This window comes from Sycon ciliatum, chromosome 10, assembly GCF_964019385.1.
Source record: "Sycon ciliatum chromosome 10, ocSycCili1.1, whole genome shotgun sequence".
In the NCBI taxonomy this organism is placed as follows: domain Eukaryota; kingdom Metazoa; phylum Porifera; class Calcarea; order Leucosolenida; family Sycettidae; genus Sycon; species Sycon ciliatum.
In genome coordinates this window covers 20,080,811-20,104,813 of record NC_088652.1, presented here as the reverse complement: position 1 = coordinate 20,104,813, position 24,003 = coordinate 20,080,811, and the positions used below count along the sequence as shown (strand labels likewise).

The 24,003-nt window shown below is 47.0% G+C and overlaps 2 long non-coding RNA genes across 11 annotated transcripts in view; one reads left to right on the top strand and one right to left on the bottom strand.

Moving 5' to 3' along the window:
- Positions 1-24,003, top strand: part of LOC135826416 (uncharacterized) — a 131,179-nt gene that overhangs the window by 13,846 nt on the left and 93,330 nt on the right. For all 7 annotated transcript variants that reach the window (XR_010555280.1, XR_010555282.1, XR_010555288.1 and 4 more), the window contains one exon: positions 213-298. This is a non-coding gene — a long non-coding RNA (uncharacterized LOC135826416). The remainder of the gene's footprint in view (positions 1-212; positions 299-24,003) is intronic.
- LOC135825983 (uncharacterized) lies at positions 8,779-22,335 on the bottom strand. 4 transcript variants are annotated; one of them, XR_010555187.1, is made up of 7 exons: positions 21,251-22,329; positions 19,541-19,671; positions 17,592-18,066; positions 13,966-14,096; positions 12,112-12,242; positions 10,019-10,277; positions 8,779-9,367 (listed from the first exon to the last, which is right to left on the bottom strand). It is a non-coding gene; the product is annotated as an uncharacterized LOC135825983 (long non-coding RNA). The 4 variants fall into 4 exon arrangements; XR_010555184.1 differs by having other exon boundaries at positions 8,779-10,277; positions 21,251-22,335; XR_010555185.1 differs by lacking the exon at positions 19,541-19,671 and having other exon boundaries at positions 8,779-10,277; positions 21,251-22,333.

Here is a 24,003-nt window from a genome sequence, read left to right as displayed (position 1 = left end):
CGATGGGCGTCAAATGGTCAAATGGTGTGTGTGTGTGTACATGCATGCTCGTGTAATGTGTGTGTGTTAGCAAAGGTGTGTACCTGTTTTTGTTTGTCTGTGTATGTGTGTGGCTGTCGGCTTGTTCATTTCACCTCTCATATGTCACGGTGCATGTATATAAGTGTGCACATGTACATTTTCTTTTTCTTCACGAATATCCCCTGTGCTAGGTTGTCTGTAACTCAGTCTGAGTCTACTTCATGTGAAGTATGAGTTGCTATCGGCAGGCATTATAAGCCAAGGACCATCTACTCTGGTAAGTTAATAACGCTTTCTCATGTTATGCTACAAATGCCAATGTTGTTTCAACAACATTCGCTGCTGCTGATCATGCTGCGGCCGAAACGTTTTTCATGAAAGCACAAACCAATAAGTATATGAATGCAGGAAGAGCACAAGATGGAAAAGAGAACAGCAGCTAAACTCTGCTGCTGTTGTTTCTGCTGGTAATGTTGTTGCTGCTGCTAGTGCAGATTTGACACCTTGGTTCACAATCGTGTTACTCTTCTACAATTTAAAGTGAATAATCACGGGCTTTCAAAACAAGAACAAATCAGCACAAATGCCTGGTGTTTAATTCTCACTTTCTACAAACTTCATGCCTGCAATTTGCCTTCCAAGCACAACGCCAATGTCAGTTGCACACTCTTGGGGTCTATAGCCTTTTAATGGTGCATGTATCGTCCTGCCGTAAAGCCTGTGTTTACCGCACTCTGTACCAAGCGGAATCCTGAATTGACTGGACAAATGTTCATCCACCAAGTGATGTGGATTGAATGTTCATCTGAATCAAGTGGAATCCTGTGATACTGGTGTGCACTCCATAAAGGGAGGGGGGGAGATGCGGCTTGCACTCCGTAAAGAGGGGGGGGGGGGGGGGAGATACGGCTTGCACCCCGAAAAAGTGTGGGGGGGGGGGGGGGAGATGCGCCTTGTACCGTATTTTCCGGGGTATAAGCCGCACCGGGGTATAAGCCGCACCCCCCCTTTTTGAGGCAAAATATTGACTAAAAGTTGGTATTCGGAGTATAAGCCGCACCTACGAACCAAGATTTTTCACACTCATTGACAAATGGCCTTTCTACAAATTTATTATGGTTATGGAGCTAAATACCATGTTAGATCAGATTATGAAGTGTTAGTGCACCACAGGTTGCTGCAGAGATGTTGGTGTATTGCTGTGTTGACTACAGATCACTCCATGTTGACTACAGATCACTCCATGTTGACTACAGTACAGATCACTCCATGGTATTATCGTATCGCTGTATACTAGGATGTGTGGAAACCAGCACTTGCAGTACGCAAAATAGATTCCCCGTATATGCGTACCGTATGGTGTAGCCCGCGCACTAAAACTAGTAAAAGTGCCGGGATAGCAACACAGGCGCGAAGCTGAGTCGAATGACATGTCACATGACGTCAGCATGCCTACTGATGTATGCTAAGCATTCATTCGCGCAAGCATATTCGGTGTATAAGCCGCAGGGGCGATTTTGGTCCGATTTTTAGCGAAAAAAGTGCGGCTTATACCCCGGAAAATACGGTACTCTGTAAAGAGCGGCGGGGGGGGGGGGGTGCAGTTTGGGGAGATTGCACCCCGTGAAGAGGGGGGGGGGGGGGGGGGAGATGCGGTTTGCACTCCGCAAAAAGGGGGGATGCGATTTGCACTCCGTAAAAAGGGGGAGATGTGGCTTTCACTCCGTAAAGAAGGGGGTTGCGGCTTGCACCCCGTCAAGGGGGGGGGGGGATGCGGCTTGAACTCTATCAGGAAGGGGGGGGGGGCGGGGCGATGCAGAGAGCTCGGGGATATACGATTTTGAACTTGCATATTTTTAAGACCTTTGATACCCTCTCAAATGTGTGTGCGTGTGTGTTTGGTAAGGGGGGGGGGGGAGTGCTGTATGTGTTTGGTCACTTTGGTGTGTGTGTCCACTCTAGATTAGTAACCCGCTCTAAAATGAAGTGTTACTTCATTGGACACTGCAGAATGCAGTTTTTCTGAACCTTGTCCTCACCCACTCTGCAGTGTACTGTGCTGTACTTGATCGCGCTGTTACTTGATCGCGTTGTTACTTGATCACGTTGTTACTTGATCGCGTTGTTACTTGATCGCGTTGTTACTTGATCGCGTTGTTACTTGATCGCGTTGTTACTTGATCGCGTTGTTACTTGATCGCGTTGTTACTTGATCACGTTGTTACTTGATCGCGTTGTTACTTGATCACGTTGTTACTTGATCGCGTTGTTACTTGATCGCGTTGTTACTTGATCGCGTTGTTACTTGATCGCGTTGTTACTTGATCACGTTGTTACTTGATCGCGTTGTTACTTGATCGCGTTGTTACTTGATCACGTTGTTACTTGATCACGTTGTTACTTGATCACGTTGTTACTTGATCACGTTGTTACTTGATCGCGTTGTTGCTTGATCGCGTTGTTACTTGATCGCGTTGTTACTTGATCGCGTTGTTACTTGATCACGTTGTTACTTGATCACGTTGTTACTTGATCGCGTTGTTACTTGATCACGTTGTTACTTGATCACGTTGTTACTTGATCACGTTGTTACTTGATCACGTTGTTACTTGATCGCGTTGTTACTTGATCACGTTGTTACTTGATCGCGTTGTTGCTTGATCGCGTTGTTACTTGATCGCGTTGTTACTTGATCGCGTTGTTACTTGATCGCGTTGTTACTTGATCACGTTGTTACTTGATCGCGTTGTTACTTGATCGCGTTGTTACTTGATCGCGTTGTTACTTGATCACGTTGTTACTTGATCACGTTGTTACTTGATCGCGTTGTTACTTGATCACGTTGTTACTTGATCACGTTGTTACTTGATCGCGTTGTTACTTGATCGCGTTGTTACTTGATCGCGTTGTTACTTGATCACGTTGTTACTTGATCGCGTTGTTGCTTGATCACGTTGTTACTTGATCACGTTGTTACTTGATCGCGTTGTTACTTGATCACGTTGTTACTTGATCACGTTGTTACTTGATCGCGTTGTTACTTGATCGCGTTGTTACTTGATCGCGTTGTTACTTGATCACGTTGTTACTTGATCACGTTGTTACTTGATCGCGTTGTTACTTGATCACGTTGTTACTTGATAACGTTGTTACTTGATCGCGTTGTTACTTGATCGCGTTGTTACTTGATCGCGTTGTTACTTGATCACGTTGTTACTTGATCACGTTGTTTGCTTGATCGCGTTGTTACTTGATCGCGTTGTTACTTGATCGCGTTGTTACTTGATCGCGTTGTTACTTGATCACGTTGTTACTTGATCGCGTTGTTACTTGATCACGTTGTTACTTGATCACGTTGTTACTTGATCACGTTGTTACTTGATCGCGTTGTTACTTGATCACGTTGTTACTTGATCGCGTTGTTACTTGATCACGTTGTTACTTGATCACGTTGTTACTTGATCGCGTTGTTACTTGATCGCGTTGTTACTTGATCACGTTGTTACTTGATCGCGTTGTTACTTGATCGCGTTGTTACTTGATCACGTTGTTACTTGATCACGTTGTTACTTGATCGCGTTGTTACTTGATCACGTTGTTACTTGATCGCGTTGTATTTTATTGCGCTGAACTTTTTCGCGCTGTAAATAACAATTATCACGCCTTACTTTTTCGCGCTGAGTTGCTGGCGCTGTACTTTACCGCACTAATAGTCCTGGCACTGAAGAAGCTGGCGCTGTGAAATCAGGCACTGAAGTGCTGGTGCTGAAATGCATCGCGCTGAAACGGTCGCGCTGGAGTGGCAAGTCACCCTTTGAATTTCTCTCCCCTCTCTCAGGGAGACCCATGGTACCCATGTGACCAGTTTCTGGCAGTGACTAATTACAAATGGGGGGGGGGGGAGGGGGGAGGTGTGGATTACTCTCCGTAAAGAGGGGGTGCTGGGTTGCAGCTCGGGGTGAAGCAATGACATCAGACCTCGACAGCCTCTTAGCTCGCACCCCATAAAGAGGGGGGGGGGGGGGGGGCTGCGGCTTGCGCCCTGTAAAATACAGTGATCTTCAGTGTCCTTGGTCTTTCTTCTACTTGGTTCTACTTCCTTTCAGAAGATCTACCGACATACCTCTGGAAACGTTCTCCTCACCTCCAGAAGCGCCGTTCATTTCAATAATCACAGCCATACTTGTTCCTGTATTGCCAGCTGCTACATTCTGTGATCCAATGGACATTCTACCAAGTGAGTATCCGCTGCTCCGAAAGAGATTTTGAATAGTTCAAAGTTCTACTATTGTTTATTTTTTAAATCCACTGCAAAGCAGCATCTCTGGAAGGTGATCCGGATTTTTGATATACGATTTTGAACTTGCATATTTTTAAGACCTTTGATATCCTCTCAAATGTGTGTGCGTGTGTGTTTGGTAAGGGGGGGGGGGGGGGGTGCTGTATGTGTTTGGTGTGTGTGTCCACTCTAGATTAGCAACTCGCTCTAATATGAAGTGTTACTTCACTGGGGCAGGACAAAATGCAGTTTTTCTGCACCTTGTGCTCACCCACTGACTGCATGCAGTGTGGTGAGCCCATATGTGCGATCATTCCCAAGTCAATATGAAACAAGGATGTCGAGCCAATAATAATAATAATAATAATACACCATAGCTCAGTGGTTAGAGCATCGCTAGCTACAAGCGAGGGTCCCTGGTTCGAGTCCTGATGGTGACAGTCAATTTTTTCTTCAGACTTTTCCCGTTTGTCTCTTTCCCTCAAACTAGTGAAAATAATAATAATGATTTTTAGAATTGCGATCAACAGAACGAGCTGAATCGACATTTCACAAAGGCTTTTATTGTATTCAAAAAACGAGTGGCCGAGTGGCTACGAAGGCAGTGAAGAACATGGAAGAAAGAAAAAATGTGATATGGAAGAAATGATGAACAAAAAATTGTACTTCGAACTAGTTTTCGCACGACACTCCTCAGGAAGCTACGTTGTACTAATGAAAAACAATCCAGACAGATACTAATAAAGAGAAACGTAGTGAGAAGAAACAACACCTATGAAAATGATATTCCTAGCACAAAGGTAATAACAGGACAAACTGCGAAAGCACTTAACGAACTTGTCAAGTGTTCTCCGAGGATGGAGAAAAGCCGTCTTGCAAGCTCGTGTCAGGCAGTTGAAGACAGTCGAGTACTTGTAGTACTGTAACTCACTTGTCTTCAGCCAAGCACACGTTCTGCTTTGTCTGCATGATTTATGCTGTACCACTCGTACCACGCTACAAGTACCAAAATTGCCGGAAATTTCCACAATTTGACCACACTAATACTTTGCTGCAATTTTTCACAGACCCCGCAATATTCCCCGCAATATTCCGCGCAATTTGTGGCATTTTACCTCGCAACGTTTTCCGCGATATTTCTGAAATTTCTCCTCGAGTTTCTGGAGGGACAGATTCTTTCCTTGAATTCAATTTGGTCTTGTAACGTGTAACGGTATGGATATATAGCTGCGGTGTCTGTACAGGAGATTCACAGTGCATGACTTCTCTGCATGTCCATGTTGTGTGTCTGTTTCTGCAGGAAGAAGGACGGCAGCCAACAAGCCGGCGAAGAAAATTCAATAGTATTGTGTGTGTGTGTGTGTGTGTGTGTGTGTGTGTGTGTGTGTGTGTGTGTGTGTGTGTGTGTGTGTGTGTGTGTGTGTGTGTGTGTGTGTGTTTGTTTTGTGCTCCTTGGGAGCAGGTTACACTTTCTAAGCTCCGTGTTCTTGGCTTTCTCCCAAGTTTTCTGCCTGCCCAGGGCGACTCTGGCGTAGCCAGAGTCGACCCTGGAGCACCCTCGCACACTGCCAAGGTAGTGCTGCATGATTGGAGCGCGGAATCGCGATGTAGCTTGCACTTTGATATTGTCACTGCTGCGTCGGCCGTGGTCCACCACTCGCAGTGGAGTAGCTGTCCCTCGAGTGCTGTGAAGAATACAAGCTCGAAGAATGCAGTGGTGGGAATTGCGGATTGGCTGGTGGAGTGCTGGAACAACTCGTTGTTTTCAGTGGAGTGGACGAGCGAGTGCGGAGAGGAAGGTCCCAATGGCGGAATGGTGGGAATTGAAACTTCAATCTTTCGTCGTCATGAGTGCACTGGTCAAGCGTTGTGGAAGTCTGTCGGATTTGTGAGGCCTTGCCCTGCCGCTTACATCGTCAACGTGGAAGAACTGCTAGTGGAGTCCTGGTGGGATTTCGGATGCCCACACTCCTTTTGCTTGGTGGATTCTTTCGTGGACAGTGTTTTTTCGTGACGTGAAATTTTGAATTTTTTTCCTTCCTGTTCATTGTCAGTCGTTTTCACTGTAGCTGTCAGGTTGTTGTTACAGTACAGCAGTCGTCCGTTCTGCTCCATTGTTTCATCTGTTTTGCCAGTTCTGCTAGCTGATTCTATTTATTTGCCACTGCCCCTCATAGTGCTCATGCTTGGGTGGAGGGCGGCGTGACCCGTTTAGGGTAGCTGTATCATAGTAGTAGTAGTAGTAGTGTGTGTGTGTGTGTGTGTGTGTGTGTAGGCTCGGCTGCTTGAAGGTGTAATGTTGTACCTGCCACCTTTGTTGGTTCCAGGGTTCATATACTTTCTATTTGAAGTATACATACCTGTTAACCATGGACTGCTTCTGGCTAGATTAACTCTTGTGTAATCAATGGTGCTAGTGAAGCTTTTATCAGATCCACTCTGATTTAGCCACTCACACTAGTAGCAAATATTACCTTCACTGGGGGCAGGGGTAACTGCAGTTGGATCCCGGGACGGATACCTGATGCCGTCAATCCTTTTTCTGCACCTTGTCCTCACCCACTTACTGAGGTGTGGTGAGCCCATAAGTGGGATCATTTTCAAGTCCACCCAGAGTTTTGGGGATTTCAGGGGGTGTCGGCCGTTGGGCGGTTCAATAACCAATTGAGTCATCTTTCCAAGATTCCTTTTGAGTCTCTCTCCCCTCTCCCGGGGGGACTCACGTGACCAGTTTTGGCAGTGAGCAACAAGTAGAACAAGTACAAGTGTGTGTGTGTGTGTGTGTGTGTGTGTGTGTGTGTGTGTGTGTGTGTGTGTGTGTGTGTGTGTGTGTGTGTGTGTGTGTGTGTGTGTGTGTGTGTGTGTGTGTGTGTGTGTGTGTGTGTGTGTGTGTGTGTGTGTGTGTGTGTGTGTGTGTGTGTGTGTGTGTGTGTGTGTGTGTGTGTGTGTGTGTGTGTGTGTGTGTGTGTGTGTGTGTGTGTGTGTGTGTGTGTGTGTGTGTGTGTGTGTGTGTGTGTGTGTGTGTGTGTGTGTGTGTGTGTGTGTGTGTGTGTGTGTGTGTGTGTGTGTGTGTGTGTGTGTGTGTGTGTGTGTGTGTGTGTGTGTGTGTGTGGTGTGTGTCCCATATGGTGCAGTGGTATGTGCAGCGATTTCCAATCGATAGGTTGCGGGTTCGATTCCCGACGATTATGGTCACACACGTCTTTCTTCTCTTTCTCAGACTCTTCCTGACTTTTCTTTCATTCTCCTGGGTGGTTACCAACAGCCAGTGTATGCCGGAGTATGTGGTGTGGTGTGTGTGTAGAAAAAAAGAAAAAAATGAAAAATAGGGATTCACTGGCCAGAAAAAGTCACTTCAAACAGCTGTGTGGTGGATACCAGGCTACAAATAGTGGCGGTCAATTCATCAGCCTTGCAAGCTGTTGAATGGTGTAATCCCAGCACAAGTTGCTATGTCTAACATAGCTGTTCGCTATCATCGCTCCCGCGATGGGCATGTCTGAGGTCTGAGGTGTGCGCGCGCGTCTTCCCCCCCCCCCCTCTTTCTGTGTGTGTGTGCGCGCGCGCGCGTGTGTGTGTGGGGGCTAAAAATAGTGGCGGTCAATTCATCAGCCTTGCAAGCTATTGAAAGGTGTAATCCCAGCACAAGTTGCTATGTCTAACATAGCTGTTCGCTATCATTGCTTTCGCGATGGGCAGGTCTGAGGTGTGTAGCTGTGATTCTGTTCTGGCTTTGTTTATACCGTCATGATTGTGTTCTTTTTGTATGTTCGTTTGCAGTCCCTGCCGTTCTTGTGTTCTGTTTGTGTGGTGATGGGGTGTGCAGCTGTGATTCTGTTCTGGCTTTGTTTATACCGTCATGATTGTGTTCTTTTTGTATGTTTGTTTGCAGTCCCTGCCGTTCTTGTGTTCTGTTTGTGTGGTGATGGGTGTGTGTCTTCAGCTACTTGGCTTGCTGATGGCTGAACTCTTGTTGTTGTTTCCTCATGTGCAAGAGGAAGGAGAAAGAAGACGGGAAGAAAAGTCTGAAATGTGTTATTTTTGTGTTTGTTTGCAGTCCCTGCTGTTGTTGTGTTCTGTTGTGTGGTGATGGGTATGTCACCAGCTAGTTGGCTTGCTGATGGTTCGCTGAATGAACTCTTGTTGTTTCTGCATGAGGAAGGAGAAAGAAGCCGGGAAATTCTACAGGAGAAGAAATTTAAAATGACATTGTGTTCTTTTTGTATGTTTCTTTGCAGTCCCTGCTTTCAGCAAGCCAAGTAGCTGAAGACACACCCATCACCACACAAACAGAACACAAGAAAAGTGTTCTGTTTGTGTGGTGATGGGTGTGTCTTCAGCTACTTGGCTTGCTGATGGCTGATCTCTTGTTGTTTCCTCATGTGCATGAGGAAGGAGAAAGAAGACGGGAAATTCTACAGGAGAAGAAAAATGTAAAATTCTGCCATCCCAAACCCCGACCACCATCCCCTCCTGGAATGATTACTTTTATAGCCTATCCTGGCTCTGATTTTCACACCTGAAATGACCAGTCAATCGCCCTCAGCCAATCAGAGCTCAGCAAGTGTTTTCTTCTTGGAAAATTCTACCCTCATGCAGAAACAACAAGAGTTCAGAGGCCATCAGTGTTTCCTCATGCAGAAACAACAAGAGTTCAAGCCAAGAAGAAAAATGTAAAATTCTGGCCATCCCAAACCCCGACCACCATCCCCTCCTAGAATGATTACTTTTATAGCCTATCCTGGCTCTGAACTTCACACCTGAAATGATCAGTCAACTGCCCTCAGCCAATCAGAGTTGAGCAAGTCCTAGCACCATTTGCAAAGTACTCAACAGCAACTCTGATTCCACCTGATGACAGTCAATCAATCATATTTCTACCTATCATGCCAAGAACACAAGTACTAGCACACAGTCTAACAAGATAGCAGCTACCATGGCTACTCAGTCACTTTGCCTTAGAGTCAAGTATGAGAGTGCATGCTGGGGAGTGTAGCTAGTCAGCCATGCATTAAGCTGATGACACACCCATCACCATACACACACACAACACAAGAACGGCAGGGACTGCAGAGAAACACACAGAAAGAACACAATCATGACGGTATAAACAAAGCAAGAACAGAATCACAGCTGCACACACTCGATCGATCAAGAAGAGAGAGAGACAGACAGACGGGGGGGGGGGGGGGTGAGAAGAACAACACCAGTGCGATACTACAAGCGCAATAACCGCACCGTTGCACTGCAAGTTGGCTAGAGAAGTGATGGCAAGGGCAGTGCCACAGTATACCAATCACTGAATATTCATGATAGGTTGGCACCACTGCACTTCCAGTATAGCAAGTAACACAGTATTGATGTACCAGTGCATACGTCCGCTCAGTCCAACATGCAGCAGCAGCAGCAGTGTTACAAGTACAACATGTAAGCATTGCAGAAAGTGCTACGTAGCAGCCACTTTAAAAACTAGAATGTAAACATCACTGCAGCTGTACATGAAGTCAACAGCTGCAGCAGGGTATGATTTCACGCAGCTGAACAGTTGACCTGTGTTTTTTGCTGCTGCTGTGTTATTTGCTGCTGCACACACAGTCATCAGACAACGGAACACACGCCAACACACCTTTGGGAATGCTCTTTCCCGAATGCGATGATAGCTGTTAGGCGAGGCAGTGATTCTGTGATCAGACAAGTTATTATGATGACGGAACTTACTATGACAGGTTCAGACAACATAATACTCTCAACTTGAGTTGGCTTGGTGGTTTTGGATGGCTAAGGTCATCAGAGTCTCTCCAATACTGGGCAAGCTGGATCCACTGAGGTTGTGAGATGTAGTTTTCAGACAAACTAGCAGTTGCCATATGCAGCCATTGACGCCCCAAGTCCATGACGAGGCTGTGTGCCCATGCTGTCTGCAAACAAGACCTCTTTTCAGGACTTCACGAAAACACTGCCGGTGAACCTGGCCAATCTGCACACACACACACGTTCATGCACATGCACACACGCACACACACACATAGACACACACAAGAGATTAGGTTGTGTGGGTGAAACCCTCCAAGGTCCAGCCACACAAATCATGACAGTCCACACACGCACGCACACACACACGCACACACACACACACACACACACACACACACAAGCACACACACACACACACACACACACACACACACACACACACACACACACACACACACACACACACACACAGACACACACACACACACACACACACACACACACACACACACACACACACACACACAGACACACACACACACACACACACACACACACACACACACACACACATACGCCTGAGTGTATTCAGTACTTTGTGGAGCATTTCCCTGTGTTGCGCACATGTTGCTTGTCGAGACTCAACAATAGCTGGAAAATGAATGCAAGCACATAGAGTAGTGTGTTCTGTCCCCATGAGTATGCAGAGGTGCAAGTTCACATACACGCCGAGTGTATTCTAACACAACACGCGCAACATGGGTGACGTGTTGACGTGCAAATGCAGCTACACGCGTTCACAACGAAAGCATCATAATCTCTCTAATGGTGTTTCAGTGTAATCAAGCTACTTGTTCAAGGACAGTCAAATCTAGCCTACAAGTTACAACCTCAAATCATTCTGTACCATCAAGAGTGCATAGTCCAATGAAGCCATCCGGCATTATCGATGATTTTCACAGAACGAAAAGGTTTAGTTACGACCATCCCCCCCCCCCCCAACGAAAAATTTATCGACTTGACAGCTAGAATGGATTGATGTTTCGACTACCAATATTTTTCAAAACAAAACTCTCCCCAACACACCCACGCATAAATGAAACATTTCCGTTTTGTATAACGGAGAGATTATTATAGACGGCCCGGCCGAACGAAGAATGCAAGTCAGTGTTCTCGTCCATGGTGGATTGTTTCCGAGGACCTCAGAATTTTGGGGCCATTCGGCTCATTGATCGAACATGCATGGACAGATAAAAATGCAAAGATCTTCTACATCTTGCATAAGGTAATTTGAAGTCGAGCAACGGACGATAGATTCATGCGTCCTGAGGTTGACGAGCCAACACCATAATTATTATCATGAAGAGTACATAACAGCCCAGATTGTGCAACTCCAGTCTACGGGGTCTACAACAGCAGAGCATCACGTCATGTGACCAAAACCCGGACACACTATTTGCACCCTTTGAACAGCGCCAGGGTTGTATGCCACCGTACTTCGGGTACAACTCTCTGGTGGTCATTCTGCACTGCTTTCCCACATAACCTATATAGCTACTGAAGCTGAACCTACTGATGTGATATGAAACTCTACCGTCATCACAGCACTGAATAGAGATTGTACACGCAGTTGCACACTCATGTCAGTCTCTCGGAAAATGTACTCACTCTTCAATCAAGAGTGAGTACATTTTGAATCAAGAGTGAGTACATTTTGAATCAAGAGTGAGTACATTTTGAATCAAGAGTGAGTACATTTTGAATCAAGAGTGAGTACATTTTGAATCAAGAGTGAGTACATTTTGAATCAAGAGTGAGTCTTGATTCAAGACTCACTCTTGATTATCATACATGTACAGTATGCATCTCCCCCCCCCCCCCTCTCTCTCTTTACGAAGTGCAAGCTGCATCTCCCCCCCCCCCTTTTACGGAGTGCAAGCCGGATCTCTCCACCCCCCCCCCCCCTCTCTTTACGGAGTGCAAGAGTGCAAGCTGCATCTCCCCCCCCCCCCCCCCCTCTTTACGGAGTCCGAAATCTCCGAGCAGCGGATACTCACTTGGTAGAATGCCCATTGGATCACAGAATGTAGCAGCTGGCAATACAGGAACAAGGATGGCTGCGAATATTGATATGAACGGCGCTTCTGGAGGTGAGGAGAATGTTTCCTGAGGTATGCCGGTGGATCTTCTGAAAGGAAGTAGAACCAAGCAGAAGAAAGAAAAAAAGACACTGAAAAGCACTGTATTTTACAGGGTGCAAGCCGCAGCCCCCCCCCTCTCTTTATGGTGTGTTAGCCAAGAGGCCGTCAACGTCTGACATCACTGCTTCACCCCGAGCTGCAACCCTGCATCCACCCCCATCCCTCCTCTTTACGGAATGAAAGCCACATCTCCCCCCCCCCTCTTTACAGAGTGCAATCCACATCTCCCCGCCTTTTTACTGAGTGCAAACCGCATCTCCCCCACCTCTCTACGGAGTGCAAGCTGAATCTCCCCCTCTTTACGGAGAGTACCCCCCCCCCCACCCCCTCTTTACGGAGAGTACCCCCCCCCCCCCCCATTTGTACTTAGACACTGCCAGAAACTGGTCACAAGGGTCTCCTTGAGAGAGGGGAGAGAAATTCAAAGGGTGACTTGCCACTTTAGCGCGACCATTTCATCGCGATGCATTTCCGCGCCGGCACTTCAGTTCCTGATTTCACAGCGCCATGACTATCAGCGCGGTAAAGTACTGCGCAAGCAACTCAGTGCGAAAAAGGAAGGCACGATAATTTACAGCGCGATCGAGTACGGCGCGATCAAGTACGGCGCGATCAAGTACGGCGCGATCAAGTACGGCGCGATCAAGTACGGCGCGATCAAGTACGGCGCGATCAAGCACGGCGCGATCAAGTACGGCGCGATCAAGTACGGCGCGATCAAGTACGGCGCGATCAAGTACGGCGCGATCAAGTACGGCGCGATCAAGTACGGCGCGATCAAGTACGGCGCGATCAAGTACGGCGCGATCAAGTGCAGCACAGTACAGTTCAGCGCGATAAAGTACAGCGCGATACAGTACAGCACGATACAGTACAGCGTGATCAAGTACAGCGTGATACAGTACAGCGCAAAGTCGATACTTGTACAGTCATAGTCACAACAAGCAATGTCCATGCATACATTGTATAATAAATTGGCGCTTAGATCTGTAGCGCTGAGATGTGCGGCGCTGACACATTTGGCGCTGAAATATATGGCGCTAGTCTGCTGGCCCTGAAGTACACAGCACTGAAATATGTTGTGCTGTAACCTTCAGCGTTCACGGCGAACATAAACGGTCGCGCTCACCTGGTTGGCGCTGAACTTGACTTTGCCGAAATGGCATGGAACCATTCAAAAGAATTATCTAGGATTGGAAAGATGGCTCGATTGGTCATTGAACAACGGGTGACCCCTCTACAAAACACTGGGTTGACTTGGGAATACAGAAAGGAAAGCAATAGATGGATACTAGTTAAGAGCAACTATTAGTATATTATTATTGGCTCAACATCCTTGTTTCATATTGACTTGGGAATGATTGCACATATGGGCTCACCACACTGCAGTCAGTGGGTGAGGACAAGGTTCAGAAAAACTGCATTCTGTCCTGCCCCAGTGAAGTAACACTTCATATTAGAGCGGGTTGCTAATCTAGAGTGGATACACACACCAAACACATACAGCACCCCCCCCCCTCTCCTCCCCAAACACACACGTGTGTGCATGCATTTGAGAGGATATCAAAGGTCTTGAAAATTTGCAAGTTCAAATTCGTATATCCAAAATCCGGATCAGCTTCCAGACATGCTCATTTGTAGTGGATTGAAAAAAAACTGTGGCAGAACTTTGAACTATTCGAAATCTCTTTCAGACCAGCGGATACTCACTTGGTAGAATTTCCATTGGATCCCAGAATGTAGCAGCTGGCAATACAGGAACAAGTATGGCTGTGAATATTGAAATGAACGGCGCTTCTGGAGATGAGGAGAAAGTTTCCAGAGGTATGCCGGTAGATCTTCTGAAAGGAAGTATAACCAAGTAGAAGAAAGACCCAGGACACTGAAGAGCACTGTGTTTTACAGGGTGCAAGCCGCAGTCCCCCCCCCCCCAACTCTTTATGGGGTGTAAGCCAAGAAGCCGTCGAAGTCTGACGTCACTGCTTCACCCCGAGCTGCAACACCGCATCCCCCCCCCTCTTTAGAGAGTGCAAGCCGCACCCCCCCCCCCTCTCTTTAGAGAGTGCAAGCCGCACCCCCCCCCCCTCTCTCTCTACGGAGAGTAGTCCACTCCCCCCCCCCTCCCCTCCCCTCCCTCCATCCATTTGTACTTAGTCAAGCCTAGTTCACATTCGATGGGGCGCGACGGGACGCGAAGTAATAATCAACGGGAAGCGACGGGACGGTCTAACGGCGTCCAATATGAACACCAGGAACGGGAACGCAACCGTACTACCGTACAGATCGGGAAGTGAAGGGAAGAGTTGGATCGATTCAACTTTTCATACCGTAGACGGGGACGCAAGCGTACAAAACGGCTGCAATTTGAGTGTGAACAGGAGACGGCGTAGTGCGCCGACTACTCCCGATTCTTAATTGGAAATGTTTAACATTTCGAACACTGCGCTTCCCATGATAACTCACAGAATGGCCAGCACGACTTGAGTTGAATTTTAGCAAGATAAGATCTCATGTCATTTATTGTATTTAGGGATAGTTAAGGAGCATGACAGATGAACTATTCTATCATTTCCTGGGCCTATTATTTGGATGCCACAACTTTCAGGGCTAATTTTTTGGTCTTCATGAAAAACTGGTATCGTGGACTTGATTCCGCTTCTTTCAAGGAGAAATAACTGAAAAGAAGTCCCGAGAAACGAGAAATTAGGTCCGAAAGTCACCCCGTCACGGACCGTGCCTTATGACTCGTGCCGTTCCCTGTTCAACGACTCAACGACTGCAGCAGGTCGTGTGGTACGAATCGTACAAGATTTTACAGCTCAGCCTAGCATTCCAGACAGGCCCTTACGTCCCGTACCGTCAGCGTTCCGTTGTATATAAACTAAGCTTCACTGCCAGAAACTGGTCACATGGGTCTCCCTGAGAGAGGGGAGAGAAATTCAAAGGGTGACTTGCCACTTCGGCGCGACATTTTCAGCGCGGTGCATTTCAGCGCCTGCACTTCAGTGCCTGATTTCACAGCGCCAGCTTCTTCAGCGCCATGACTATCAGCGCGGTAAAGTACAGCGCCAGCGACTCAGCACGAAAACGTAAGGCGTGGTAATTTACAGCGCGAAAAGGTTTAGAGCGATACAGTACAGCGTGATACAGTTCAGCGCAAAGTCAATACGTGTACAGTAATAGTCACAACAGGCGATGTTCATACATACATTGCATAATAAATTTGCGCTGAGAAACATGGCGCTTAGATTTGTGGCGCTGAGACCTGTCGCGCTGACATATTTGGCGCTGAAATATATGGCGCTGATTTAGGTGGCGCTGAGATATGATATTCGGCGCTAGTCTGCTGGCCCTGAAGTATACAGCATTGAAATATGTCGCGCTGTAAAATTTGGCGTTTATGTTCACGGCGAACAGAAACGGTCGCGCTCATGGTTGGCGCTGAACTTGACGGCGCCGAAATGGCATAGAATCATTCAAAGGAAATATCTAGGATTGGAAAGATGGCTCCATTGGTTATTGAACAACGGGTGACCCCCTCTTCGAAACAATGGGTTGACTTGGGAATACAGAATGGAAAGGAATAGATGGATACTAGTTAAAAGTGTAAAACTTACCACAAGTTACCCGTCATGTGTCACACTTCTTTGGATTTTTAACCTTTGTTTTTCCCTTGATCTCTTTAGTTCCGTATTTCCACTGATGATCGGAACGTGAAAATCGATTTTGGAAACACACAAAACCAAACCTTGAACAAATTGTCATGTTGCGTGGTGATGTCTGCGGCATTCATACTTTTCATTGCTATTATTAAACTAGTTAAAAGAGTAACTAATATTATTATTTTTATTATTCAAAGGATCAGTTGGGGAAGTGAACTGCCTGAAAAGAGAAAAAATCGCCAGACCCACCAGGACTCGAACCCGGGACCTTGCTTGTCATGAGCAATGCTCTAACCACTGAGCTATGGGACCAGGCTGAACCTAGAAGGCGCCGACAAGTTTTCACTCCAAAGGCAGCTCACAACACGTGCCACACATACTGATGGCACTTAGGTCTTTCTCCCTCCCCCAGGGGATCAACCACGGTCAGTTTCACGTGTTGTGAGCTGCCTTTGGAGTGAAAAACTTGTCAGCGCCTTCTAGGTTCAGCCTGGTCCCATAGCTCAGTGGTTAGAGCATTGCTCATGACAAGCAAGGTCCCGGGTTAGAGCCCTGGTGGGTCTGGCGATTTTTTCTCTTTTCAGGCAGTTCACTTCCCCAACTGATCCTTTGAATTTGAATTTCTCCCAATCCTTTCAAAAAAATTATTATTAGGCCCAAACAAATAATGACCTTGTTTCCGGTCGCCCGACCGGGCCACTTTTTCCCAAATTCTGAAACTTTTTTTGGTGCCAAATGTATACAAACGGTGGCAATGCCATGTGTGCAAGTGCACTCAACGAGTCATAACTCAGTCAAATCTCAACCGAATTCCACAATTAAAACACCTACTAGGTAGCAGAGATTCTCAGCTGTCGGCTCGAAAACCTCCGGGGTCGATACGAGCTAGAATAACGGAGCTGGAAGGACTCGAACTGTTTGCTTGATTTCTCAGGTTGTACGAAAACAGGAATACATCACATGCTGTACAAGAACAGTGAGTCAGTACGCAGTCAACTAACTTTGACATTGATCCTTGCCGTGATATATGTACAATGTACATGTGTAGGTGCTCTTGTCCATCAATACCACAACAATTGAGGAACCAAAATAAAATATACAAAAAAAGTTTCATTCCGGCCGACCGAGTCTCCTTTTCGAGGGGTTGCCGACCGGAAACAAGCCTATTTTTTGTTTTGGCCTTATTATTATTTACTCAGATGGAGAGCCAAGGTTTAATCTATACAAAAGAGAAAGACCAAGGAACTACAAGTTACGAAGTTACAAGTTAGTTATTGTTATTATTATTATTGGCTCAACATCCTTGTTTCATATTCATTTGGGAATGGTCGCACATACGGACTCACCACACTGCAAAGTGGGTGAGGACAAGGTGCAGAAAAACTGCATTCTCTCTTGCTCCAGTGAAATAACATTTCTTATCAGAGCGGGTTGCTAATCTAGAGTGGATACACACACCAAACACATACAGCACCCCCTCCCCTCCCCAAACACACACGTGTGTGCATGCATTTGAGCTGAGGATATCAAAGGTCTTGAAAGTATGCAAGTTCAAATTCGTGCATCAAAAATCCGGATCAGCTTCCAGAGATGCTCATTTGTAGTGGATTTTTAAAAAAACGGTATTAGAACTTTGAACTATTCGAAATCTCTTTCAGAGTAGCGGATACTCACTTGGTAGAATTTCCATTGGATCACAGAATGTAGCAGCTGGCAATACAGGAACAAGAATGGCTGTGAATAGACACCCTTAGCAAAAAACGTTATGTTGTAACGGTATTATCGTAAGGGGGAAAATACCGTGATTTGGGTTCGACCTTTAGCAAGATGCACGCTATTTTTAGTACGCTGTTGCCACGAGAGTAGCTTCGATTTCGCGCGGTACAACCATTTTTGTCACCATATACGCGATACAAGGTGAAATGCGTACGGACTATGCAATATTTGGCCAAAACACGTACCGTTGGTCACAACGATAAATCAGCCCCCATAACGTTTATACGCTGCAGCTTCAACGCTATTTGGGTGATCAAGGTACGAGTACCGTAAAAAATAGCGTTACCGTTGTTTGCTAAGGGTGTCTAATATTGATATGAACGGCGCTTCTGGAGGTGAGGAGAACGTTTCCAGAAGTATGCCGGTAGATCTTCTGAAAGGAAGTAGAACCAAGTAGAAGAAAGACCAAGGACACTGAAGAGCACTGCATTTTACAGGGTGCAAGCCGCAACCCCCCCCCCCCCTCCCCCTCTTCATGGGGTGCAAGCCAAGAGGCCGTCAAAGTCACGACGTCACTTCCTCACCCCGAGCTGCAACCGCGCACCCCTCCACCCCCCTCTTTACAGAGTGCAAGACGCATTTCTCTCTCCCCCCCCCCCCTTACGGAATGAAAGCCATATTTCCCCCTCCCTTTTTACGGAGTGCAAACCGCATCTCCCCCCCCCCCCCCCCTATACAAAGTGCAAACCGCATCTCCCCCCCCCCCTCTTTACAGAGTGCAAGCCGCATCTCCCCCTCTTTATGGAAAGTAATCCTCTAGAGTGGATACAAACACCAAACACAAGCCATCGAATGTTGACGTCACTGCTTGATCTCGCGCTGCAACCCCGCACACCCCCCCCCCCCCCCCGCCCCTCTCTACAGAGTGCAATCCACATCTCCCCCCTCTTTACGGAGTGCAAGCCGCATCTCCCCCTCTTTACGGAGAGCAATCCACACCCCCCCCCCCCCATTTGTATTTAGTCACTGCCAAAAACTGGTCACATGAGTCTCCCTGAGAGAGGGGAGAGAAATTCAAAGGGTGACTTTCCACTTTAGCGCGACCATTTCAGCACGATGCATTTCAGCGCCAGCACTTCAGTGCCTGATTTCACAGCGCCATCTTCTTCAGCGTCATGACTATCAGTGCGGTAAAGTACAGCACCAGCAACTCAGCGCGAAAAAGTAAGGCGCGATAATTATTATTTACAGCGCGAAAAGTAAGGCATGGTAATTTAGAGCGCGATAAAGGTCAGCGCGATCAGGTACAGCGCAGTACAGCTCAGCGTGATACAGTACAGCGTGATACAGTACAGCGCAAAGTCGATACTTGTACAGTAATAGTCACAACAGACGATGTTCATACATACATTGTATAGTAAATTGGCGCTTAGATCTGTGGTGCTGAGGTCGGCATTTATGTTCGAACATGTTCACGGCGAACATAAACAGTCGCGCACACCTGGTTGGCGCTGAACTTAACGGCGCCGAAATGGCATGGAATCATTCAAAGGAATTAGAGTGGATGCACAGCCCAAACACATACAGTCAGTGGGTGAGGACAAGGTGCAGAAAAACTGCATTCTGTCCTGCCCCAGTGAAGTAACACTTCATATTAGAGCGGGTTGCTAATCTAGAGTGGATACACACACCAAACACACCAAATGCTCACAGCACCCACCCCCCTCCCCAAACACACACGCACACACATTTGAAAGGATATCAAAGGTCTTGAAAATATGCAAGTTCAAGTTTGTATATCAAAAATCCGGATCAGCTTCCAGAGATGCTCATTTGTAGTGGATTTAAAAAAACGATAGTAGAACTTTGAACAATTCGAAATCTCTTTCGGAGCAGCGGATACTCACTTGGTAGAATGTCCATTGGATCACAGAATGTAGCAGCTGGCAATACAGGAACAAGTGTGGCTGTGAATATTGATATGAACGGCGCTTCTGGAGGTGAGGAGAACGTTTCCAGAAGTATGCCGGTAAATCTTCTGAAAGGAAGTATAACCAAGTAGAAGAAAGACCAAGGATACTGAAGATCACTATATTTTACAGGGTGGAAGCCGCAGCCCCCCCCCCCCCCTTATGGGGTGCAAGCCAAGAGGTGTCGAAGTCTGACGTCACTGCTTTACCCCGCGCTGCAACCCCGCGACCCCCCCCCCCCCCCTCCTTACGGAGTGCAACCCGCATGTCTCCCCCTCCCCTCTTTATGGAATGAAAGCCATATTTTCCTCCCCCTCTCCACAGAGTGCAATCCACATCTCCCCGCTTTTTAACGGAGTGCAAACCGCATCTCCCCCCTCTTCACGGAGTGCAAGCCGCATCTTTCCCTCATCACGGAGAGTAATCCACATCCCCCCCCCCCCCGGTCTTGTAACCAAGCCCATGTGCAAGTTTGGTGTTCTTTTGCTAATGTTCTTGGCCACGGATTGCTTTGCACTGGTGATTTCAGGAACAAAATCGCAGGTCTTGTACCCGTTTCTGTAGAGTCGTGAGCGTTTACAGTACACTTTAGGCTTTGTTTTTCTTCTGTTTTATGCTGAATGACGCAAACGTACCAGCAATGAAACAATAGTGCCCTCTCTTGAATACTGCCCCCTCTGTGATGGACATTGAAAAAATAGTGCCCCAGGGGCACTAATCGCGCGAGTACGGTATGCAGACACAAGTAATGAACAATGGCCACTGCGTCCTGGCTCAGCCAGAAAGCACAATGTCTCCCAAAGGTTGGGAATAAGGCAGCAGTTAGGTGCGACCCACGTAGCTACTAGCACATCATGATGACCGTATTTTCCGGGGTGTTAGCCGCACTTTTTTTAATGCCTAAAATAACTCAAAAATTGCCCCTGCAGCTTAGACTCCAAATGCTGGCCATGAATCAACCAGTGATACAGCAAGCCATGGACAATATGCATGTTTATCACTTTCTTACAGTGCTGGCAACTGAAATCCGACCCCTTAGCGATGCGTTCGCATTCTAGCGGTCTCAATTTCATAGTCTTACTATCCCGTGTTGGGTGTTTGCGATGTGAGCGCACCGCACCGCTCACGGATCGGATTTCAGTTTCCAGCACTGTAGTATTGACTCCCATTGATTTCCACTATACCTAAGCAGTCAAATATTCCTGCATATTTCCTGCATATTTCACTCCTTAGACCTTTTTAGGGCCATATTGACTGCTTTTATTTGACTGCTTGTGGGTTGCGCAGTTGAACGGTGCTGCCTAGTGCAGCATGGTCACCGTATGAGTAGGTGATGGTGCAACGGTTGCACAGAAATCCATCATTGCAGTTGTACGATCTCTCTATGCCGTCAGTTCCGCATGAGGGACAAACCAAGAAGCATTTGCTGGAACTTCAGTAGTGCTTCTCAACTTTTTGACCATTGCTAAATGTCTCGTATGTACTAGTACCCATCAAGTTTGGATGGCCAAAAATTCAAAATCTGACGTGCGTCTTATACTCAGAATGTCAAAAAAAGATACAAATTTTGGGTCCGAAAAGGAAAGTGCGGCTTAGACCCCGATGCGGCTAACACCCCGGAAAATACCCGGAAAATACGGTACTGACCTCCTTTCAGTCCGCACTAGCAAAGTGACCCGTGGACATGAACTCCATCCGTTTCCTTGCAGAGACACTTGTACAATGTCATGTTTGCAGGTATTTACGTGCCAAGCGTACCGAAACCACCGTGCAGCCATTCTGTGTCCAAAAGTCAGGCATTCCGTGGCCAAACGTCAGGCATTCCGTGGCCAAACGTCAGGCATTCCACGGCCAAACGTCAGGCATTCCGTGGCCAAACGTCAGGCATTCCACGGCCAAACGTCAGGCATTCCATGGACACACATCAGGAATTCCGTGGCCAAATGTCAGGCATTCCGTGTCCAAGCAGCAGGCATGCCGTGGCAAAATAGCAGGCATTCTGTGGCCAAACAGCAGCCATTCCATGGACAAACAGCAGCCATTCCATGGACAAACAGCAGCCACTCCATGCAGAAACAAGAACTACATCCAATTGTCACTGTGTGCAGCCATTGGCTGAAATTGTTGTTCCAAAATTGCTGGCTATGAGGCAGTTGTAACCAAGCAGAGTTCAGCTCTGGTCCATGGACCCATGACAATGTTCAACTTCTTGTAGACGTTCCGTGAAGTTTATAGCAACTTCTCTTGCTGTTACAGGGACTCGCATGTCCACCCAAAGCTACATTCAAAACTAGCCATTAGACGTCGTGTGGGGGACTGTGGAGGGAGTAGAATTCCACAGCTCTAGTCTAGGTGAAGAGAGTTAGGCCATGGCCATAACAACGCTGATACTATTATCCGGAAAATGTGCCGTGCTCCTGACAAGATTAGTGTTCACAGCTGTTAGCGGTCGCTTGAACTAGTAAGCGAAAAGCTGTTCGCTCGTCACAAAGCCTCAGTTTCCAAAACGTAGCGCACGGTCACGAAATTCAGTGGCGGCATCACCACGCCAGTACTACCCGGTACCCTAACATTGTGAGACATTGCAAACACTCGAAGAAGGAGAGATTAGAATGTGAGCACTGAATCATGGTTGAACGGAGATTGAGTAGATGCACACAGTGAATAAAAATCCTAACAAAAAAATTATAAAGAATGCCTAAGGAAATCGTTCAAATGATTTCATGGGTCAATTTTTTGCCACCGACTGTTCTAGCCTGAATGAAGATAGATTAGTAATAACGGCCGTAACGTAAAAGTCGTTACACCACCACCGATATGGGAATACTGCCGGTTGCATGCAGATCTGCATATGACTTCGAAGTAACAACACGTTACTATCGTTAGTTGCCCATGATACGGTGCACCGGTGGTAAACGGTCCAACATGCACCACTACTTTTCACTAACATTATAAAGTACGTGTTGTTGCAGCATGTAGTGTGAAGGTGCGAGACTACAAAAATTGTAGGAGCGAAAAGACGCGTTTTGGTTGGTTGTTGGTCTTGAAGGAGATCCAGGAATTTGTCGAAAAACTCGCCCTTCGGCGATTGCGCCCATGAGTATGATGACATTGTTGCTCATGAGAAATTCGATCGCGAATGCCTCGATACACCAAGGAACACACGAATTGAGGTTTGTGTAAGTTTAGATTTGGGAAGATGTTCGAAGCAAGACAACTGAGCGTCTTTCAGCACGCCACTCGATCGTGTTGCTCAGTGCGCGCGCACTGAGCGCGCGTTCAACAACCCCCACAAACCTCCGTCAAATTACACAGTGTTGTCACTTGATCAAACTCGTACTCATCAACGCTTCGCGTGTAGTGTGGCGAATACGGACTAGCGCACCCACGGCTAATGCTGTTCTCACCAACTGTCTACCCAAAGCCATCAGATAATCCCCAACAGCCGTCAACACAATATGCACTTGGCTCTTTCCGTGTGGCAGGGTTGAACAATTCGTCAGAGTATCGACAATGTTCCGTCCACACCACGACAGCGAAACATAACCACCAAACAAAGTCAATCCACCGCGTGAGTGACACGAAATTCATGTGCAAACCTTCTAGTTCAAAAATACTCTCACCTTCCATTATTCATATCACGCATACCGCGTACATGTTCAAACAATTGAAAGAATCGAAAATTTAATGGTAGCAAGCCTGTCAAAGCAAAACCAACAGAATGACCAAGTAGCGCTCAGCTCACTACTTCACTCCGACACGATCGCACTAATTGCGCAAGGCTTTTCCGTGTGGTGTGGTGGCGTTCCTACGGGTGTGGAAAGCTCCATCTCTAGCCGAGTCTCACGCCAACCTGAAATTTTTTCCCTGCACTCGTACCCCGAAGGGATATCGTTATTTCGCCTCAGCATCCTCACTCTTCCGTTCTCATGCAGAGAAACACTGCCACTCAAACAAACGTGGGAGTTACTCGAAATTCATGTGCAAACTTTCTGAATGACGTTTCACTACTCTCTTTATCCCCATCATGCCTCGCCCGCGTGTTCCGTGTTGTGACAAACACGAATAGCCTTCAAGTCACTTGCCCTCGAGTCGACTCTTTCGCACTGTCTGTGCTTTTCCGCCTGTCCTGCTCAGATTTTTCGCCCGACAATCGACACGCTTTCCATCTCACACATGCAGCCCAGGAACTAAACTTTTCAGACACTACTTTCACGTCATCACATCGAACCTTACGAGCCGTCAGCACACTAACCCCTTACGGGCAAATCAGCCGCTAACTCCCTGCACCACTCCACCCATGTTCGTCGAGAGTGAAAACAGCCTCCAACATCAAACCCCCTAGAGAGCACACTCGATTCACACGCACACCTTGTGAGTGCTATTCATATCCTCACTGC